This window comes from Neopelma chrysocephalum, unplaced genomic scaffold, assembly GCF_003984885.1.
Source record: "Neopelma chrysocephalum unplaced genomic scaffold, ASM398488v2 Primary Assembly neopelma1_63, whole genome shotgun sequence".
Classification (NCBI taxonomy): Eukaryota; Metazoa; Chordata; class Aves; order Passeriformes; family Pipridae; genus Neopelma; species Neopelma chrysocephalum.
In genome coordinates this window covers 5,919,449-5,931,334 of record NW_020897720.1, presented here as the reverse complement: position 1 = coordinate 5,931,334, position 11,886 = coordinate 5,919,449, and positions in this window count along the sequence as shown.

Here is an 11,886-nt window from a genome sequence, read left to right as displayed (position 1 = left end):
AAGTCTCAGAGTTTTCTGCACGTTCAAAGCATCTCCAGACTAGTCTAAAATGTCCAAAACTGAGGACATATGGAAATGGGCACTATGCTAGCGACAATCTTCTATAATATCAGTGGAACCTCCACTCTCCATGAGGAGTTCATAATGTATTCCCAGATGTTGCCAACAAATAACAGAGGGGAAAACCTCAAGAAGCTCCTTGTTCATGATTTCAGTCTTAATAACCCTGTTGCAGCTGCTGCCATAAGCACTGATCCCTGTTCTCACCCTTCCTTAGTCTGGAAGAAGAAAAGCAGAAATATGATATGTAAAGGTCCTTGACACTGAACTGACACTTTATTTTCTTATAATCTGAGTAGTTACAAAGTCTTATGTTGCTAATCTTCTGATCTTCCTTCAGTTGAAAAGAAAAAAGAAAATTCCAGAAAGAACTTGTCAGCAGAAAGAATATTCTTTGGAGGCACATAAAGAAGGATGTCAAAGAGGCATTCATGTAGGTGAATAAACTTTTACCTCCACAGGCAAAATGTAAGTTTCTTCATCTGCACTGCACACCTGAAACAGGAGGAAACTATCTTTTTTGTCTGTGCTTTGTTCACAAAGTTGCTTCCATCTCCTTTAAAATAGGCTTTGGGCAGAGGAGGTGAGCACTAATAATCTTCATCCACTTGTTAGTCAGACATGGTCTTATCAGAACCAGGTATCAGTAAATGCTTCTTAATCTTGCCTTTACAAGGAAAATAACCTATCTAGAATAGACTTATTTTAGTGCTGCAGTTTTAACTGGTTTGTGTTTAAAGTAGGAAGTACCCAGTTTTTATGGATTTACCTTTCAGATTATGAAATATTACTCTTGGATCTTAGAAACCCATTCAGTTTTGCTTTTCCTGCTGCAAACAAGAAGTGATATCATCCCTGCCATAACTGAGGGCTTTTTTCTTTTACATTAAGTGCTTCATCTTCTGGAAAAGTAGAGACACATCTGAAAGGTCCTTCCTTTACATTTCTCAATGCACAGCTGTCCTCATTACCTGTAACCACAGAGCCCAGTTAGCATTTCCATGCGATACTCCAAGTTATAACTCTCAAATATTGTAATATTTAAAATGCAAAGAGCAATTTCTCAGTACACTGCTCAGCCACAAGCTCATTTCAGTGCCTGCAAATGCACTTCACCGGATGCAGAATATAGATTTCATGTTGTTTTCTTATTAAAACAGTTTTGGACTCTCGACCTTAATACCCTATATGGTCAGATATGAAGACAACTCACTACTAGGAGCACTGCCAGCTGATGTCCTAATCATTCCTCTGTTGCAGTGTATTCCATCCCTTGAAGATGAAGTACAGTATGGAAATCCAAAAGGATGAGTTGAATTTCAGTACGTCTACCCTGAGGAGTTTCAAAATCCAGCTCTGAATTATTCTGAGTGTAGAGCCAAGCAGAGCTCCACTGTGATGTGGGATTTTAAGAATATCCCTTGGAGACTAACTAGAAAGACATCTTTTCATGCTGTGTGACAGGAAGCTGTAATAGGGTCTGATATGAATAACCTTTACCAAGGCACAGAGAACATAAGTTGCATCCCTATGGAATGCCAAGAACACGAGCTGTGGGCCAGGCAAACAGAAGCTTGAATGGTTTATAATTTTAGGTGCTCACTGGGCACTAAGATATTAAACTAATTATTAGACAACCCTGGCTTGTCAACGATGCAAAACTTCCCTCTAATTGCACATTTCTTCTTTCCTCTCATTCCACCTTTTCCTCTGCCTGCATCCATGGGAACATTTATTCCCCCCATTCCATCCCTGTGTGCTCATGCTCCCTACATTCCACTCCATCACAGTGTGCAGGAAAATGAACCTTTAATCCGAGAGGAAGAAACTCCTTCCAAAACAACAGGGAAAGAAGTGTTCCTATCATGGAAGTAGGTGAAAATATTTCTTCAGCAACCATTTAGCTTCTTTCCTCTGTCATTGTCTACTCTACTAGTGTGTTTTAAAATTAACTACAACATTCAGTAGCCTGTTGACAGCATGTCAGCAAGACTCTAGAAGGGACTCAGTAGAGAGTCTCTGGTCCATGCTAAGGCCAGTTTTACAAGGGCTTCCCTTCTCTCCTGAAGCACTGCAGGGATAATAAAAAATCTTTCTTCCCTACACTGTTACTACAGACAGTGCATTAAAATTTTACTTCACATCAGCAGTTCTGAGTCATCTCCACGCACAGAGGCTTTCCTTGTTGTATAGAGGAGGTTCATTAACACACACAGCAGTTACTCCTGTCCAGCCACCCAGGTTGAGGTGCTTAACACCCTCAACCATTCCATTTGCCTCTTCAGATCAAATGACTGGAGCTCTACATTAATGCTCACCCTCAGGTGGATTCCTCATTTTCCTAAATCTTGCCTCTTTACACTCCAGATCCTGGCTACTCCAAAAGCCATTGCTTCCAAGAAAAGCCCTTTATGGTACCTGACTGCCCTTTTTAGTTCTTTGATGTCCCAAACTATATGAGCAAAAGGGGTTTTAGTCAATATCTCACAGCATGGGGCAAAAAGAGGTGCAGAGACCAGATGCAAAGCTGTGATGTAATTTGGGTTCAGGCAGATACATATTTGCTTACCTTAAGGCACTGAGATGTGAAGAAGTGGATGAGCGAACCAGGAAAGCCCAGAACATGCAGAGAACCCACTGCCTAGAAGGCAGCTTTTGAGACCACTGGGATTCCACCCATTCCCCTGCTGCATAAAGGATGGCAGAGGTTCCTTCCAGTCCTTTTCCTGCTCCTGCCCCATAGCTCTCCCAGCTCCCTGGCTGTGTTAGCCTGTGCATCCATATCATCTGTAAAGTAACCATTGGTGGCACAAGAGCAGGAAACTGGGGATTAATGGGAACATTTCCTGTAAAGGGGATAACCAAGTGCACATGGCACAGAGCTGCTAATGAGATGTTTCCCCTGTGGTTGTTGAAGGGCTCATAACCAAGTTCCTGTCCTATTCTGTTTCCCAGCACTGGTTATAATGGCTTTCTCACAGAGGGAATTGCTTACATTAAGCACTGAGATGTGAAGAAGTGAATGAGTAAACTGGAAAAGTCCAGAACATGCAGGGAACTACCTGCTTACAAGGCAGCTTTTGAGACCACCAGGATTTTACCTGTTCCTCTGCTACATAAAGGATGGTAGAGATGCTTTATAGTTATAACTGATATATATATATATATATATAAAAATGTCTGTATATCCTTTATACCAGGAATATTTTGTTTCTTGCCCTCCCCAGTGGCTGCCCTTTTCACCCTGGGCACTGAGCATGTTGAGTCCCCCCCTCCAGACCCTGCACAAATTCTGAAGGATTTGAGGTTCAGAGAAGCAGTGACCAGGCATGAAAGAGCCAGGAGCTGGGTCTCACAGGGCTGGGCCAGATGCCTTCATTCCTCCCCACACATCAAAGCTCCTGTGAACTGGGGTCTCCCACATCTCCCACCAAAACTGCTGACTTCATTCAAAATGACAATAATAACATAGACTATGATGATTGTTTAATTAATGAGCTTTAAATCTCTGGGGGAAAAGAAAGGATTGGTGACTTGGCTGGTGACGGGAGTGATGGAGCCAGGGCCCATGACCTCCTGGTCCCACACTTGGTCTGAAGGAGGAGGTTGTTATCCTTGGCACCAGAGGCCAGTGAGACACAGCCACTCTGTGTGCTTTGAGCTGCTTTACCTGCTCCAATAAACCATCCACATCCACCCTGGCTGGGAAATGCCACTGCTGAACCCAAGTTGCTAGCAGGTAAAGGACAGGAGTGCTGCTTGTTTTAGTTCAGCTTATTTAAAGCCTTATAATTGTTTTTCATATGGCTATATTCATTATTATTTATTTTGGACTTCAAGCAGGATTTTCCCTTTTAAAACTGTACCCACTTGAACTCAGCAGCTGCTTTAACTCATGCAAAAGGAATGAACTGAGATTTACAAGGAAAGGGAATGCATACCTTCCTATTAGATGTTTCTTTTTACTAGGGTCTATCAACCACAGTCTATCAACTGCCCTAAACCTCTAAATCTGGAAAGGAACACAGCTTTTTTTCCAGATGAAAAGTCTGCACAGCACAGTTAGAGCTGGTGCAGCAACATCAGACATGGCCAGACACCGGGTCTCCTCCACATCTCTGCTGTCCTCTAAAACCACCCACGATCTTTTAACCTTAGCCAATCTTTTGGAAGCTGTTAAAGTTGGTATGGAAACTAAAGGAGTGAATTAATCTCAAAAGGAAAGCTTCAGCTCAGTTACCTCTTGGTTTTTCGTGGGAGAAAGCCCAGTGCTACATTCAATTGCTGGTGGCAACATCTCCTGACCCATCTGAATCTGTGGCTGAGTGTCCAAGCCACCCACAAAAGCTGTGCCCCCAGCCCTAATGAGGACACTGTGCTTGGATCGCTGTGATCTCCTCAGTCTCTTTCTTTCAGCTGTGCAAGAGCAGTTTAGGAGATGAAACTAAGGATCTGCTGCAAATATCTGGTGAGAAACAAGGGGTCTGTAAACAACTGACAGACAAAAGTTCCTGCTTCTTGTTCCCTGAAGAGCACAGCCCTGTGTTGTCAGCTCTGGAATGGAGATGTTGCTGCTGTACCACACTTCAGACTTGAGAAGCTGAAGCAGCTGCTGTAAAGGCAGTAAAGGGATGCAGACCTTCCCTGTGTGCCCTCAGCAGGCAGGGACTGCACTCCCACAGAGAGATGGGAAATCCCTGGGGTCCTGCCCCACCACGCTTCTGGCTAATCCTTCATGGAGGGAGCCTCTGGCTCCCACAGGGATGCGCACAGGTCTCTCCCTGTGAGTGCTGTACCCACAGAACACATGCATCCTGCTGCTTTCCTGTGGTTACATCACAAATAAAGCTGTGATGACTAATGAATTCATCACTGACAGGAACAACAGGGACAATGGGGAGCTGAGGTGACTCTTGCAGAGAGGTTAAAAACTGGAATGAAAGGCCCTTGTGCTCCTGCTGGGAAACAGATGGGTTCCTCCTAAATGAAGGAGATGGACAAGGCCAACACAGCACACCAGCTCTCTGCTGGCATTGGGGTATGCTGGAGGAAAGCACACAGGCCCTTTAGCTGCCACATCACCAAGACTGTTTTATTTTAAGGATGAAGTTGATTTGTTTCCATCTGCATTTATAGAATCCAAAAAAATAATATACCTTTCCATGAACTTCATGTGTGCTGCTCTTCTCTGGCTGGGCAGCAGAGCTGCCAGGGACAGGCAAGAGCCTTCACCCCCTGACTCAGAGGGATCTGGCAGTGTTGGGGAGAAGAGCTCAGAGTGATTTTCAGGATAACAAGCACCTCAGGAGAGGAGTCCAGGCGGGCTCCTAGAAACCCCATGGATGAAACTGAGGTGGCCTAGAGTGAGGAATTCTGTGTCATGACAGGTCAATGGCATTTCTGTCTCTTCTCCTCCCTAATTCTCAATCTATGTTTACATCTATCTTTGCATTTTGGAAATGCAGGACCTCCCTCGTTGCCCCACCTGCTCCTCCAGGTCTCTGGGACACCTTTCCCTACTTTCCACTTCCATCAGAGGGTTGGTTACACAAGTGATTATGAAACCAAATGGCTTTGACCTTTGAAGTGAGAAATCAATGGCTGGGCAGGGCTCAGTTCACTGCAGAAATATTTATAGGCACACCAGGAACGTTGTATTAATTTCTTTCATTCTGGGCAGAAGGCAGGGAGCCAGCACGTGTTATGCTCCACTCACACATTAAGATCTTCATTATGACTCTTGGTTTACCTGCCCTGGCCTTCTGCCGTGCCCTGAGGAGCAGCTCAGCTGCAGTATGGAAGTCAGAGAGTTTTTGGGGAAAGAAGGTTCTAGAACTGGAAACCCAAGTGCAGAAAACTCCTCCTGGGGGCCTCTAGTGTCCCCAGGGACTCAAAGAGCTGGACATAGGTGACTGTGCGAGAAAGGCACAGGGGTTGGTTTCCTGGAGAAATTCTCTGCTTTCTGTGCCGACTGCCAGGGCTGGACCATCGCTGCACCAGCATCTCCAAGGACACAATCAAAAAGTCTTCACACATCAGGCACGTGTGGGGGGGGTGTTGAAGCAAAAAGCTGAACCTTTGATAGTATGCTGGTGAACTGAGGGAGAGGATTCCTGTTCTCTGGGGAACTGGGAAGAATTCTGGAGGATACAAAGCTCTTAAAATGTTGAGTCTGTGCCTCCATTGAAAAGGTTACTAGCGGGAGCAGGATAGAAAAGTCAGGCTTGCAGGTTCTCTGTTTATCTGGTCAGACATGCAACCATTTTTTATCCCAAGTGAGCTGGCAGAAGGGGTGAATTTGAGCTTGCCAAGGCTAATTTTAGTAAGAGACAGCCTTACACCATTTCCCTCAGGGCTAGCAACATAAAAAAAATTAAAAATAAAATCAACCACAGATTAAAACCACCCAATTACCATGCTATAGCAAATAAAACTACTAGCCAGAGATGTAATCACACGTGCTCTTAAAACGCAGTAACATACAAAGCACCATTCACTGATACCATCTCCGAGGTGAATGCCACACACAATAGCCTATCTAAAAGCAATTACTGACATTGTTTAAGGAGTTAAACAGTGTTTGTCTGACATTCCAGAGCAGTCTAGGGTGGGTAAAGAGCCTGGATGGTGAGGAAACACGGTGCCTTTCATTTTCATGTTTCTCTGCATTTAGCCCGAGTTCTAAAGAGCAGGGGAAATGAGAATGGTATAGAGCTGGTGGGATACGCGATACGAACTGGAAATGTGCTGCAAAGTTCTCCCCGAGGGGGCATAATTTAAGCAGGGTTCACATCAGATGTCAGGATCAGGCTGAGAGGGGGCAAACGATGTGTGAACTATGGATTCTGAATTCTGCTTGTTGTACACCTCACCTCGATACCTCAGTGCTTACCACCCATCTTGTGACTAAATACGGTCCTCCATTAGGAATATTGGCTGATGGTAACCAGTAAAATACATATCTTTGCATGTTCTAGAGGTGTTTTTGTCCAGGACTCTCAGTTTAATAATTTTCCTCAAACACATTCACTTCTAAACGATCTTTCTGCCCCCAAACCTTGCATAACACAACTACTGACTTTCTTTCAGGACATCAATTCACTTCCAGGCTAAGAGCAAAATCTCTATGACAATTACCATTGCAAATGACCATTTTCTGTGTAAAACAGGAAGACTGATGGTTACAGCCAGGCTGAAGCATTATAAAGAAATGAGACAAGCCTGGCTTAACCTAAGTCACTTTTGAATTGTGATTGTCTTTTTCCAGCAATGTATTTAGGGTAAGGATGAGTGGCCCTATATGTTGTAACCACAGAGAACAACAAACATTTTAGCATTACCCTGTGAAGTTTGCTCCAAAAAAACACTGACAGACATTACTGGATGTCCTCTTTAAGTGCCTGGAGAAATAAGGATTCATTGATTCTGACTCAGTAAGGGAAAACAGAAAATTAAGGACACGAGGACTGCAAAGGTCCATGTGATCTAGGAAGCAAATGCCAAGCACTGGAGTATTTTCTCCATGTGAGTATTGACACTTCAGCTCTGGAGCCACCAATGCACTTGCCCAAGGGCTCAGACCTTGTTGCTTTGCAGAGATTGCACTGCACATGTTGGTGTAGCTGCTTTTCGACCATGCCAAGGGCCATGCCCAGTGGAAATGGTGATTGAAAAAAATTAACCCCACCCCTGGGTTTGCTCCAGATGAAGCACATCCCTGCAGCACCCACCACGGCCATGTCACCCTGCAGCAAATCCTCCTCCAGCTCTAAAACCACCTCTTGGAGCTGAGGGAAAACTTGCTCTGAGCAGCCGCCACACAAGCTATTTTGGGTTTGATATGCGGCAGATTTGATAAGAAAGCTCTCAGGAAAAAACAAATTTCCTCTTGGACTCAGTAGAACTGGGCACATATTCCGGCACATAGAGTTCCTTTTCCTATAAGCTCATGAAGTAGCCTTCTAAAATTAGGAATGAGGTGGAGGACTGTCCCCACTGCAAATAGGGACCTGTATCCTCAAGACCAGGTCAGTAGACCCTCATTGATGGAGAAGTGGAGAGTGCAAAACACTCAGTGCTTCTCATGTTCTTCCCTGGTGTGCCTCCTTTATCCATGCCCATTATTTACAGGATTCAGAGCTTTACACTGGGTCTGTCACAAATTGCCTCCTGCCTAATGATACTGAGCATGATCTGAGGACCTCAGGACACCTTGCAAGAACAAAGGTAGGGAAGAGGTTATAAATTAAAAGGCACCTTTAGTTTGGCTACAACTCGGTGCGTTTGTCTTTGAATCAGACTTTGCCTCACACTATGAGTACGCAGTTCAGTGTGACTCCAGCCCAGGGTCCCATGAAATTATGGCTACATTTATGCCTTATCAGCTCTGTGGCCCCAGGTGCCCATTGCACCTGACTAGTGTCCCCTCTGATCTGCTGGGTGGGGGTAATGGAGCAGAAGACACCTCGGTGCTGATGCCTGGAGCACTCAAAAATCCTCCACTGTGTGGCAAACTCCCCTGCTTCAGCCTTACACCTCGGCTCTGCACCATGGAAGGAAACAAGATCCTCAGGAGAGGACAAGAAAAGACTGCTGGGCTCAGAGGTCATCGCCAGGGATAAACCAAGAGGGAGGTGTGGGCTAGAGACAGTGATCTCCTCTGCTTGTGAAAACAATGTTCGATTATAGGAAAAACAGTAATGAGAAGAAAAAGATCTTGATAGGAATCTTTTATCTCTGGCTGTTATTCCAGTGCTCTCTTTTATTTCCTCTGCTGCCCCCATGTTGTGTCATTTTGTAACCTGTATTCACCATCAGTGTTGATTTACAGGAGAGCAGTTCACTATTTGGCCCAGAGACAATGAATCTCTGGTGTTCAGCTGTTCCAGCCAGTGTCATGTTCCATATAAAGTGCCTCAGTTTTCACTGGGGTCATTGCTCATGTTCAGCAGTTTCCTTTTCCCTTGGTCTAGTCTGAAAAAAACCCTGCCTCCCTACAAGTGCTGGTACTCCAGAGGTTAATAGCTGTGATCTCCCACGCTCGGCAGATGCTCTGGGAGATGTACAGAGAGGACCAGAGCATCCTCCTGCCTTGGTGCAGGGGGTTCTTCCTTGCTCACTTTCCCTTCCCACTTTCACAGCACCCTCACGTGGGATGATGGAGGGATGGCTGCATCTGTGGAAGCGTTAGGGATGCTCCTGACAGGTGTTGTCTCAGGCATTTCACACCTACCTGCAGCCCTCAGACTGGAGGAGACCCTCTTCACTTCCCCTTCCCCTGCGGGGCACAGCATGGGCACAGTCCCTGGGGGTGGCTGCCCGAGGGTAGAGGTGGCAGCATCTCCCCCTTCAAAAGAGTCAGGAGTGTTTCTGTTCCCTCTGCTGCCCCTCCTGACGCAGGTTAGTGTCAAAGAGAGCCCTGGACTACTCCTTACTGCTGCGGGCTCCTGGAGCAAGGAGACACCCCAGGACTCCTACCTGATCGTGCAAAGAGCCCAAGGAGAGAAATGAGCAAAAAAAACCCCAAACCATTTTATCACTCAAACCCTAATTTCTGATTACACCATTGCTCCAAACAAGCATAAAGGAGAGACTAACGAGGATTTGTGAGTCAGAGATGGCTCCCTCTCATGGCTTAGAGAGTAAAAGAGGAAAAGAAATCGGGAGCCAGGAGCTTGCACTCTGCTACCACAGCTAAAATGCCCAGAGCCCCCTGACCCCTGCCAGGCTGTTCTGAAGCAGCGTGAGGAAGCCAAAAGAATCATAGAATCACAGAATAGTTTGGAAGGGATATTAAAGATATCTTGTTCCACTCCCCTGCCATGGGCAGGGACACCTTCCACTATCCCAGGTTGCTCCAAGCCCTGTCCAACCTGGCCTTGAACACTCCCAGGGATAGTGCAGCCACAGGTTCTCCAAGCAACTATGCTGGGATCTCACCACCCCCACAGGGAAGAAGTTTTTCTGATATCTAATCTAAACCTACTCTCTTTCAGTTTAAAGCCATTCCCCCTTGTTCTGTCACTCCAGACCCGTGTAAATAGTCTATCTCCATCTTCTTTGTGGGCTCCACTCAGGCACTGGAAGGCTGCAGTTAGGTCACCAGAGGAAGGCAGAGGTGACCCACACAAAGTGTTCCTGTCCCTCCTTCTGTGGGCTGGTGAGCTGCCCCAGCACTGCTGAGTGCTGACAGCCACAGCTACACACAGGCAAAGGAATGCAGCAGTAAAAACGGGGAAAATAGAGTGAATCCCCTCTGAGCAGGCAGTGCCAGGTTGTCTGAAGGGTGCCCGGTGTGGCTCAAGCCAGGGTGGGCAGCAGCCCACCTGCAGCAGGGGCTAGTGCAAGTCAGGCCACAGGACGAGGGACCCTTCCCTCCTTCAGGCTGCTGCTGACACCTTACAACCATCCCCACAGTGACACACCAGACAAACACTGCAAGTTATCAGTTCTCTGCAAGCAATTTTACGAATTCCTGTCCTGCCAAACACTGTGTTGGAGACTGTCACTTCCGAGCGCTTGCCAAGAGCCCGGTCTGGCCAGCTGCTTAATATCAGAGTGCTTTGTGCTTTCCAGCTTGTGATAAGCATCTGGGCAGGCGGGGTTAAGGGCAGCACCCTGCTAGTCACAGTCCTCGGGAAGGTCTTCCATGCCCAAAAGCCAAAAGGCTGTTTTTTCCAATTATGTCAACTGGGCTAATAAAAGTGATTACCTCCTTCTACCAACCCTGCTTTCTCATTGATCCCACAGGCCGTTCTTCAAATGTCGCTCAGTGAGGAGGGAGCACACATCCAATTATGAAAAGCGAAAAGATCAGCGTGATGACAAAGCAGCAGGGTCAGTGGTGCAGATGTGCTGAAAATGCTGGAAAGTTAAGAACTGCTCAAAAGCACAGATAGTCATGCAAACCTCAAAAGCAACTCAGACTTCCGGTGATGAAATTTGTTTTCATGTGTGGCAAATTCCTGCCTTTATTTTGAATCTGTGGCCACTCGTCCCACTTGTGGGCAGAAATCAGCTCAAGACATGGGCCCACCCCAACACACCTCAGATGAGTGAGAAAGAATTGCCAACACGTGCAAGAGCTTCAAAATCAAGGAAGAAAAATCAGCCTTTCTCTTCTTACTCCACCACAGCCTGTTAAGCAGAGGTTGAGGTTTCTTTTGATACAGTACAACAAAGAAAATATATTTAGCTGTAAACTGGGCTGGCTGATTTCTGCACCCCGGGCCACAAAAACTGCCAGAGTCCTTCAGAGCTTCTGGAGAGAGATGCAGGACTGTTACCAGAGACCTGCAGGACATAGAGATGCCTTTGGTAAAGCACTTGTTATGAAGCAGAGAACTCAGCTTTGATTCTCCCAGAGCTGGTGTTTCCCATCAAGTCCCCAAACCTGGTTCTCCTCCTGTCAGGACTCAGGATGAACATATTTATGTCTATTAGGATAGGGGACCTAATGCTTTCTGGATGCTTTGATTTGGTGTCTGAGTATTCCCATTCATTAGCCTAACCCACAGAAACAGCCCAGCAAACTCACTGGGTCACTACCATACACTTATCTCGAGTGCTTTCTATAGCTTTCAGATCAGTTATTAAAATAGAAGGGGGAACAGGGAGCTGAGGATGATGTCTAATTCCCACACCTTCTGCTTTTCCTTCCCAATTCTGCTCCACACTCTCACTATTGCATCTCATCTGCACCTCTGCTTTTCCAGCAGCTTCTTGGTGTGCTACCCATGAAAGGTGAATGCTGCTGGCCCTGGGCAGAGAGTGTGTAGAGACCTGTGTTCACCAGAGCTGAGAACAGATATGACACCCAGCAAGTGC